Below are 10858 nucleotides of genomic sequence, written 5' to 3'. Positions count from 1 at the left end.
GGACAGAGTGGAGGCTAAGGCTCTTCGTCTCATCAGCTCTCCTCCTCATACTGATAGTCTTCTTCCTCTTAAATTCTGCCGCAATGTTGCCTCTCTTTCTATCTTCTATCGATATTTCCACGCTGACTGCTCTTCTGAACTTGCTAACTGCATGTCTCCCCCCCTCCCGCGGCCCCGCTGCACTCGACTTTCTACTCATGCTCATCCCTATACTGTCCAAACCCCTTATGCAAGAGTTAACCAGCATCTTCACTCTTTCATCCCTCACGCTGGTAAACTCTGGAACAATCTTCCTTCATCTGTATTTCCTCCTGCCTACGACTTGAACTCTTTCAAGAGGAGGGTATCAGGACATCTCTCCTCCGTATTTGACCTTGCTTTTGGACACATCTTTTTTTTTTTTAGGAGCAGCAGTGGCGGGCTTTTTTATTATTGTTTTCTTTTTTTGTGTGCCCTTGAGCTGCCTCCTTTGTTGTAAAAAAAAAAAAAAAGTGGGGGGGATTCTGGAGCTGTCCTGTGTAGGCCACCCGGCCTCTTGCAGTTTCCCTATGTTCTTATGTTCTTGTTAATTTGCAGAGTTTGTTCCTTGCATGGCTCATTCGCTGAGTCTTGTTGCGATGTGTGCTGCTGAATGTTGCAGTGACTATGTTTGGTGCTACGATTCAACGTCTGTATGTTTATCTGGTCAAGTCAACACATCGTTGGCGCAAACATGGAGATGCGCTGCAAGGCTCACCAGTTATCAAGTGCTTGCCAGACACACGATGGTCGGCCCGTGCAGATGTTGTAGAAGCCATAGCCAATGGCTACGAGCAAAACATAGTTGTACTAGAAAATCTAGCAATGGACATAAGAACATAAGAAAATAAGAACGTTGGAATCTGGAAGAGGCCGGTAGGCCTATACAAGTCAGTTCCTTTGACCCTAAGCTCCTGTGTATCTAACCCCACCTAGTATCGCTGTCCATGAATTTATCACCTTGTCACTCACCACATGACTGCTAAGCCTATTCCACTCATCCACCACCCTGTTTGTAAACCAATTTTTGCCTATGTCCCTGTTAAATCTATATTTATCTAGTTTAAACCCATTACTTCGTGTCCTACCCGGTTCTCTTACCAACAAAACCTATGAATATTTCCTTTATTAAAGCCCTTCATCAGTTTATAAACTTCGATCATGTCTCCACGCACCCTTCTGCCTTCTAGTGAATGCAGGCTTAACTGTTTGAGTCTTTCCTCGTATGGCAAGTTTCTCAACCGCTGAATCATCTTAGTCATCCTCCTCTGCACCGATTCTAGCATTTTGACATCCATTCTATAGTAAGGTGACCAGAACTGAACCGCATTGTCAAGATGAGGTCTAACTAATGCTAAATATAGTTTGAGGGAAACTTCGGCGCTTCTGTTGCTTACGCTCCTTGAAATAAATCCACAATGACGTTTTATGTGCGCCTGGGTGCCATTATATTTTGCAGACATGTTGCTCGCGTTATCATGCCGCGACACTCACAGATGGGAATATTGGGTTTCTGCAAAAAAATCACTATTACTTCTGCAATTTCCTTTCTTGTATAATTCAGTAAGGGTACAAACGTCAAAAAACGCTCTGCTGGCCCCTCTGGCAACATGTACCGAATGGTTAGGCGTTGCTGGTCCATGTGAGACACGTCTGGAGGGGAAGCCGCAGATATGGGGCAATATTTGGCATTTTTTAACTTCTGCTGCTATGGTAGACACAACATTTTCCCCCAACACATCGATCAGCTCGTTACATAGTGTTGAGGAGAGGTAGTTTACATTACCACTTCCCTGGTTGGCATGTTTCTGTAAATGTGCCGCGAGAAAAAGAGTCGTACTTGCTAATAAGCTCAAATGTTTTACGTGACTCAAGTCAGGGATTATATTGATATGACACGAAAGGATGGCAGCGGTATCCTTGAATTAAACAGAAAAGTGCATATATTAATGTACTGGATCTGGCGCGGGGCCCCTAAATGAGCGGGGCCCTAGCTGAGCCGCGGCCTATGGGCCTTGCCCTAAATCCGGCCCTGCTTGTCAAGTGTGGGTGTAGGTGTGATGGTGTACGGCGCGTGTTCTTAGACGCTTTCGGCTCACAACAACTATTTCCAGAAGGCCACGAGAGTCGGGTTCTTTTCCTCTTCATCATTGCAATTAATCTTAGCCTAAACAAACTCCAAGGACTGGGGAAACAAATGACGGGGGACACATACTATTCCCTTTCCTTCCCTTCCCTTCCCTTCCACTTTCTTTCTCGTCCTTTCCGTTTCCTTCCCTTTCCATTCCATTCTATTCCTTCCCTTCACATCCCTTCCGTTCCCTTCCTTCCCTTCCACTCCTCTCTTCTTTCTCGTCCTTTCCCTTTCCTTTCCTTTCCATTCCTTTCCTTCCATTCTCTTCCCTTCCTTCCTTCCCTTACACTTTCTTTCGTCCTTTCCTTTCCCTTTCCTTTCCATTCCTTCCCTTCCCTTCCCTTTCCTTCCCTTCCTTCCTTTCTTTCTCGTCCTTTCCTTCCCTTTCCTTTCTTTCCTTCCCTTCCCTTCCCTTCCTTCTTTCTTTCTCGTCCTTTCCCTTTTCCTTTTCCATTCCATTCCTTCCTTCCTTCCCTTCCCTTCCTTCCTTCCCTTCCTTACACTTTCTTTCTCGTCCTTTCCCTTTCCCTTTTCTTTCCATTCCTTCCCTTCCCTTCCTTCTCTTCCTTCCTTCCTTCCCTTTCTTTCTTCTCGTCCTTTTCCCTTTCCCTTTCCTTTCCATTCCTTCCTTCCCTTCCTTCCTTCCTTCCTTCCCTTCCACTTTCCTTTCCTTCGTCTTTCCCTTTCCTTCCTTTCCCTTCCCTTTCCTTTCCTTTCCTTCCCTTCCTTCCCTTCCTTCCGTTCCGATTTTTATCGTCCTTTCCCTTCTCTTCCTTCCTTTCCCTTCCCTTTCCTTCCTGCTTACAAATTATTAAATTAATTTCTGCTTATTATAAAACCATTTTTTGTAAGCATAATAAAGTGTTTAAAGTGTTTCCACTTTTTCTTTCCCTTTCCCTTCCTTCTTTCACTCTTTTTCCCCGGCCTTTCCCCTCTCTTCTTTTTTCAATTATTCTCTCCCTTCCCTTCCTTCCTTTCTTTTCCCTTCTTTACTTATATAAATTTCTATTTCTTTCTTTTTTCTTTCTTTCCCTTCCTTCTTCTTCCTCCTTCCTTTTCTTTTCTCTTTCATTTATAATTTCTCCTTTTCTTCCCTTCCTTCCGTTCCCCCTTCTCCACTTTTCCTTCTTCCCTCCTTCTTCCCCTTCCTCTTCCTTTCCCACCCTCACCTCCTCCTGCGCCACCATCCTTACTAATCCTTCCGCCCACTCTTTGCTACCTCATCCACTCCCACTCCCTCTTTCCCTCCAACACCCTTGACTCCTCCTATCCTCATCACCACTCCATCTTCCCTTACACCTCCAACACGATCTCCTCTATACACCTGAACCCGCCGCCACCCTTCCATTCCTTCCTTCCTTCCTTCCCTTCCTTCCCTTCCACTTTCTTTCTCGTCCTTTCCCTTTCCCTTTCCTTTCCTTTCCTTTCCTTCCCTTCCCTTCCGTTCCGTTCCACTTTGTTTAACGTCCTTTCCTTCCTTCCCTTCCCTTCCTTCCCTTCCTGCTTAAAATTATTAAATTCATTTCTGCTTATTATAAAACCATTTTTTGTAAGCATAATAGTGTTTCAAGTGTTTCCACTTTTTTCTCTTTTCTTCCCTTTCCTTCCCTTTCTCTTCCACTTTTTTCCCGCCCTTTCCCCCTCTCTTCGCTTCAAATAACATACCTTCCCTTCCTTCCGGCCGTTATTTTCCCTTCTTTTACTTATAATTTCTTTTCCTTTTCTTCCCTTCCCTTCCTTCTCTTCCTTCCTTTCTTTTCTTTTCCATCTTTTACTTATAATTTCTTCCTTTTCTTCCCTTCCTTCCGGTCCTTTCCCTTCCACTTTGTCCTTCTTCCCTTCCTTCCTCTCTTTCCTTCTTCCCTTCCCTCGCCTGAACCCGCCTCCATCCTTACTAATCCTTCCGCCCCATCCACCTCCCTTGCTACCTCATCCACTCCCACTCCCTCTTCTCCCTCCAACACCCTTGACTCCTCCCCTATCCTCATCACCACTCCATCTTCCCCTTCCACCTCCAACACGATCTCCTCTGCCACGCCTGAACCCGCCGCCACCCCTTGCCATTCCTTCTACTCCATCCACCTCCTTCCCATCTAATCCTCCTCCATCCACACTAACACTACCAGTTCTCCCGCTATCCCTTCCTCTCCCTCCAACACCCTTGACTCCTCCCCTATCCTCATCACCACTCCATCCTCCACTTCCACCTCCAACACGAACTCAACCTCCTCCTCCTCCTCCTCCACTTCTCATACCACATCTCCTCCATCCACATCTCACCTCCACCCTTCCCCAACCACCCACTACTGTCACCACCACCACTTCCAAAACCCACCTTCGCCTGTAAGGCCTCCTTTGTACCTCGCGCCCTGCCAAAGAAACCACAAGACCATTCTCCCAGCTGTCACTCAAATGAACCAGACGCTATTTCCTGGCATGGGCAAACTGACTACTAGAGTCAACTTAGTTGGCGACAGTGTGGTGAGAGGCCAACTTACGGAGTTTTGCGGTCGGAATACGTTGAGACGGCAGCGTTCTGTATCCCCGGAGCCAAACTGGACACACACACACACACACACACACACACACACACACACACACACACACACTCCTGCTCCTCCTCCCACTACCTTCTGCGATCTCTGGCCTCATGGGCGATGAGGTTAGCGGAAAGCCACGTCCACTTCTGGCTCACAGCCATCTCCGTTGAGCCCCAAGCATGGAGGGTCAACTTGGGGTCCTCAAAAAAGGATTATGTGAGGGGGAGGGGGAGAGGTTGACTCACAAAGGCGATGCTGATTTACATAGATTTGCTGTCAGACCATATGCTAGACCCCATGGTCCAGACTTGGTGGTCTGTCCTAAACCTAAGTGATTTTACATTAATCAGAAGACTCCAAAACGTTGCATTTCTACTCTAGTTGATATTAAGTTGAAGGAAGTGACGGTCTGTTTTATTTTTGAAGGAGTCAATCGTGTTTGCATATTTCTGGACCACTGATGATGGGAGCTTATTCCATTATCACTAACAACACTCTGGTGTGGAAGAAAATGAGATGAGTCTGAATTTACTTGTTCACATCTGAGTTTTACGCCATTGTTCCAACGTACCGAGATAAGTGTCATCGATCATAAACCAAGAGGTATCTGTCTACATTCTGTGAAACCATTAGCATTTTAAAGTCAATATCAGTTTTCCTCGGAGGCCGACGTTTCAGGGCGGGATATTCTAGGATCGGCGCGCAAGGAAGGGTCCTTTATGTTGCCCGCACACTTGAACACCTTAGCCACATACGCGTCAATATCTACACGGTGGGGAGACCAAAATAGACCTTCATATTCCAAGTTTCCTTTCCTTTCCCTTTCCTATTACATCTTTATTCTTTTTTTCTTCCCTTTCCGTTCCCAACATTCTGTTCCTTTATTTGCTGCATCGATTCCTTCCCTGCTGAGAATTATTAAATTAATTTCTGCTTATTATAAAACCCCAAGTCCTTGACGCATAATAAAGTGTTTGAGTTTAACGCATTTCGTAATCAAACTTTTTTCTTCCCTTTCGTTCCCTTTCTTCCTGGCATTTCTTGTTCTACTTCATCTCCCATCTATCCGACCTTCCTTTTGTTCCCTCTCTTTCTTTTCCTTCGTCAGTGAGAACCGAGTTACCAATCTTTTCGTCTTTCTTCCTTCCTTCCTTGAGTCCAACTTCCCTTTCTTGATGTTTTACTTATGAAGAGCACTTCCAAGAACTTCCCTTCGCCACTTCAGGCCTTCCACTCTTTAAATCCGTCTTCCTTCCTCTTGTCTTCTGTTGCTCAACCAATTCATGATCCATTTCTAATCCTGACCGTCATCCACCTCCCTTTGCTAATTTCATCCACTACTCCTCTTTCTCCTCCAACACGCTTGAAATCAAGATAGACTACGTCCATCTTCATTACACCTAGTGAAGAGGTCGTTATTCCTCTGCCACGATTTGAACCCGCCGCCACCCTTGCCATTCCTTCCTTGAGTCCTTCCTTCCCTGAGTGGCTTCCCTTCTCACTTTTGTCTCTTTATGCCCTTTCCCTTTCCCTTTCCTTTCCTTTCCTTCCCTTCCCTTCCTTTTTGTCTCCTTTTTTATCGTCCTCACTTCTCCTTTTTCCCTTCCTTCCCTTGTCGCAAAAATTATTAAATTAATTTCTGCTTATTATAAAACCATTTTTTTGTAAGCATAATAAAGTGTTTCAAGTGTCCACTTTTTATTTGTTTTTTTTCTTCCTTCATCTTTTATTTCCACTTTTTTCCCTGCCCTTTTCTCTAGTACTGGTGTTCCTTCAAGGACTGTTCCCTTCCTTCCTTTTATTTAATTTTCTTTCGTGTTGGCTGTCAGTCAATTTCTTTTCCTTTGTCTTCCTTCCCTCCTTCTCTTCCTTCCTGATCGCCTTTCTTTTGTTCTTTACTTATAATTTCTCTTCCTTTCTTATTTTTCCGTTCCTTTCCCTTCCACTTTTCCTTCTTCCCTTCGCTTCCTCTCTTCCTTTCCCTTCCCTCGCCTGAACCCGCCTCATTGTAAACCTTACTAATGTTTTCGGGCGTGCTTTGGTCTTGCTACCTTTAACCTGTAAGACAATTTTCTCTCTTCACTGAGTCCTTGTTTAATCGCTATCCTCAAACCATCTTTATTCCACTTACACCTCCAACAACGATCAAATGTGTCCTGCTGAGTGAGTAAGTGATTTTTAAAGTTTAGCCAGGCGTCCTCTGCTACCCCTCATCTTTCCTTCTACCCCATTAGTTTTCGTCGGATTTCTCATCCACTCCCACTCCCTCTTCTTCCTCCAACACCTTAACTCCTCCCCTATCCTCAGTCACCCATCTTCCCTTCCACCTCAACACGATCTTTTCTGATCGCACGCCTGAGGTGCCGCCACCCTTGCCATTCCTTCTACTCCATCCACCTCCCTTCCTACCTGGTCATCCATGTTATTTTGTCAGTTGGGTCAGAATACCATTTGGCTCTCCTTCCTCTCCCTCCAAAATTGATCCTCCCTATCCTCATTACCACCCATCCTCCACTTCCACCTCCAACACGAACTCAACCTCCTCCTCCTCCAGTCCTCCACTTCTGATACCACATCTCCCTCCATGTAAGTCGCTCCACCCTTCCCCAACCACCACTACTGTCACCACCACCACATTTCCAAGATCGCCATCAAGTGATTGCCCCTGGAGCGCCTGCCAAAAGAAACCACAAGACCATTCTAAATTGACTTTTCCAGACGCTATTTCCTGGCATGGGCAAACTGACTGCTAGAGTCAACTTAGTTCGCGACAGTGTGGTGAGAGGCCAACTTACGGAGTTTTGCGGTCGGAATACGTTGACACGGCAGCGTTTCTGTATCCACCAAACTGGACACACACACACACACATCACACACACACACAGCCATCTATGTTGTATTCGGCTTAAATCAATATTAGTGGTGTCGATAAGCCACGTCCACTTCGGCAACCATCTCCGTTACGTCAAAGTTTTCCTGTCAGGGAGCGGAGCAGATCAAGGATTAGCTTAGGCTGAGGGGGAGGAAGGACTAAGGAAGGTTATGGAATGGGGAGATGTAATAGAAAGGGAAAGAAAAAGGAAAGGAAGGGAATAATGAAACAAAACGAGTAATGTGAAATAGAGAGGGAGAGAGGGAAAGACTGGAGGAAGGGAAAGGAAGTGGAAATAGAAAGGAATAACAAAAGGGAAGAATGGATGGAGAGAGGAGGGAAAGGAAGAAAGAAGAATGAAGGGAAGAAAGGGGAAAACGGAAGTAAGGAAAGGAGAGAAGGAAGGAAGGAAGGAAGGAAGAGAGAAGGTGGATGGATATGACAGTAGGAAGAAAAACCGAAGGGAGGGAAGGAAAAGAAAATATAAATATGAAGGAATAATGGGAAAAAGAGAAGAGTGAGGATTAGAGAGGAAAAGGAGGAGAAAGGAGGAAAGGAGGAAGGTAGAGAAAATAAAAGGAACGTTGGGGGCGAGAGGTTCTGTAGTTCATGTCACGTGATCATTTTTGTTTTGATCATTTTCAGTTTTTTTCATAATCATCTTTTACTTTTCTTTCTTATTCTTCATCTTTTCCTCCTCCTCCTCCTCTCCTCCTCCTCCTCTTTTTCTTCTTTTTCTCTTCTTCTGCTCCCTTTCATCAACATCATCTTTTTCTTCTACTTATCCCTCTCTTCTTTATCGCTTCCTCCTCCTCCTTCTCCTTCTCTTTCCTCCTGTTCTTCTTCATCAACATCATCTTTTTCTTTTTACATATTCACTCTTCTTCACAACACACTGAGATGACTCCCCTGCCAGTGCATCGGGTTTCGAACAAGCGGCCGCGCAGCCCCGGCAAGGGCGAGGCGGTGAGGCTGGTGCTGGAGCCGCCGTCGGTTCCCGCCAGGAAGAGGCGGCGGCTCGGCAGCCACCCGTGTCTTCACGTGGATGACCACAATCGTGTGCTGGGCTCGGTGAACGGCCACGCGTGCCTCGTCCAGCTGGACTCCGGGGCCCAGATCACCTTCCTCTTCCACACCATGGCCAAGAGGCTGGGGCTGATCACCGGCACGGAGCCCACCGCCAAGCAGGAGATCCTTCTCTGGATCGGCTCGCGGGTGCTGGACGTCATAGAGCTGAAGGCCGTCCCCATCAGTCTGGGGGGTGGCGTGGAGATGGTCGTCCCCGCCACTGTGTTCCCGGCGTGGCTGGAGGACATGCACGACGCAGACGAGGTCGTGCTGGACGCCCACCACCTGCGGCGCGGCCGCATGGTGCAGGTGTTTCGGCCTGACGGCAGCGACCTTTCGTCTGCCGCCCGCAGCAGCTGCGGCGGAGGCCGAGGAAAACGGAGCGCTCCGTGGAGCCTGACGTCCTCTGGGTGCGGCGGGAGGGCGGCGCGGCGTGGGCTAGGCCAATGACGGTGCTGCTGGACACCGGCGCCTAAGGCTTCCACGTGTCAGAAAGGCGCCGCAAGCTGCTCCTCGCCAGCAGGAAAGGCCGCAGGCTGCCCAAGCGCGTCGTGCTGGACTTGGGCGACGGCTGCCGCATGAACGCCGCGCCGCTGGAGGAGGTGGCCTCCAACGACTATGACTTCATCATGGGTGTCTCCCTCCTGTGCAATACGGCGCCGTGCTGGACCACGCCCGCCACACGCTCGCCTTCAAGACCGGCTCCAGTGGCGGGAGGTCAGCACGCAAGGCCCCAGCAGGCGGTGGTCAGCACAAAGGTTCCACTAAGCGGCTCGTCGGGAACACGGTGGTGGAGGCGAGAAGGATAACAGTTACATGGCACATTAAACACCAAGGGTTCCCAGGGAAGGGTGTGGGCAGCATACCTGCAAGCCAAGGCCAGATAATTATGTTCAGGGAGGGTGAGGTTGTGTGTGGTTAGTTAACAGGAGTTGCCTTGAATAAGGCCATCGGCCTTACAGACTCCTTTTTTATGTTCTTATGTTCTCATTTTCGCTATCTCTCTGTCTCTATCCATCTACCTCTAATACGTTTCAGGTATACATTAGGAGAGTTTTCGGAGACTAGGAGGCTGTGTCTGAGGAAACTCTAATGTCTTTGGGGGTGGACGCAATAAGTCTATATTTCTTTGAACGTGTCGTCTGGCTATACTAAACGCACAGCGGACTAGACTCTCCTTGGCAAGGTCCTCTTGCTCTTTACCAACTCGGCGTGAATTAGCCACAAAACAGTTCCTCGTGCGTGAAGCCACGGCACCCAAGCTGTTTTTGCAATGTTTTTCTCCTAATTTCCTAGATGATGCAACATTGCCGCGAAAGTTAAGAGGCAAAAGACTGCTCGCAAGAGGGCGGGATTTGATGAGATAAACAGCCTTAGACTTGACTCTGTCAAATAGAGATGTGTGTGTCGAGCCCCTAACATATGAAACGCATACTACATGCGAGGGCGGACAAGGCCTGTATATTGACAACATTTGTGAGGGGAAAAGAACTGGCGGAGAGGGTTCAGGGAACTGACATCGAGGAAGCTGATTTAGCAAGAGATGAGATAATATTATGAAGTTTCCAATTAAGATTTTGAGTTAAGGACAGACCGATGAGTGTTGTCAAAAAATAGGGGATAGGTGTTTGGAAGCTTGTATCGAGTTGATAGGTGAAGAAACTGAGTTTTCAGGCATTGAAGGACACAATGTTCGTCTGTCCTTCCCATTCAGAAAGGATAGCAGGGTCTGAGATTAAACATTCTGCAGCCTCCAGCCGAGACTCCCGTACTTCCCGTTGGGAGGGTATTTTGTTAAAAGGTGTTGAGTAGTGCAGAGTGGGCTCATTGGCGTACGAATGAATAGGACAGTTTGTGTTGAAAAGAGGATCGTTAATGAACAACAGAAAGAGGGAGGGAGACAGGACAGAGCCCTGCGGGACACAACCGTTGATAGGTTTACGGATAGAACAGTAACCGTCTACCACAGCAGCGATAGATCGGCTGGAAGGAATCCAGGAGGGTAGTTTAGAAAACAAAGATTTGTGCCATACTCTGTCAAAAACTTTCGAGATGTCTAAGACAACAGCAAAAGTCTCACCGAAACGACTTAGTGAGAATGACCAAGCGTCAGTCAGGAAGGCCCTTGCGGAACCCATACTGGCGATCAGGGAAAAGGTCAGACTTGGATAGATATCTAAGAGATGTCTAAGGCAACAGCAAAAGTTTCACCGAAACGGCTTAGTG

The sequence above is a fragment of the Eriocheir sinensis genome, unplaced genomic scaffold (assembly GCF_024679095.1).
Source record: "Eriocheir sinensis breed Jianghai 21 unplaced genomic scaffold, ASM2467909v1 Scaffold91, whole genome shotgun sequence".
NCBI classification, from domain to species: domain Eukaryota; kingdom Metazoa; phylum Arthropoda; class Malacostraca; order Decapoda; family Varunidae; genus Eriocheir; species Eriocheir sinensis.
This window is presented reverse-complemented; position numbering follows the sequence as displayed.